This window comes from Brassica oleracea, chromosome C4 (genome assembly GCF_000695525.1).
Source record: "Brassica oleracea var. oleracea cultivar TO1000 chromosome C4, BOL, whole genome shotgun sequence".
Lineage (NCBI taxonomy): Eukaryota > Viridiplantae > Streptophyta > Magnoliopsida > Brassicales > Brassicaceae > Brassica > Brassica oleracea.
In genome coordinates, this window is record NC_027751.1 from 7,502,084 (window position 1) to 7,502,605 (window position 522).

Genomic DNA, 522 nt, shown 5'->3' on the forward strand with positions numbered 1-522 from the left:
CATACTATCTGGTAAGGACAACCAGGTGATAAATGACTTGGGTAGGCATATGAGCTGTATCTTAGGAACCAAGGAGATTCATGTATTATTGGGACACTTGCTAATCTCATATTGTGTGTTGTTACTGTCAAAGGAAAGACATATGGCCTTAAGACTTGGAGCATGCAGTTTTGCCATGGAGGATTCGCAAGCACAAGTTAGCATTATGGATTTGGTTGAGCAGATCGAGATTGGGAGTATTGGATATCATACAGCTTTGAGCAGGATATACTTGTACCGAAACCGAGTTTGTGTGGTGGACGATAAGCTGTTAAGAAAAGAGATCTTACAACAAACATATCACTCGTGTTTCTCTACCCATCGGGAACACCAAAGGGTACAAAAATATGAAGAGTTAACTATAATTGGTGTAGTATGAAGATGTTTGTAACTACATTGCGTTGCGGTGCCAGACATGTTATATGGTTATGACAGAGGATCAGTTATCTGTCATGTTATTTTTGAGCTTGCTTTTGCCGGAGT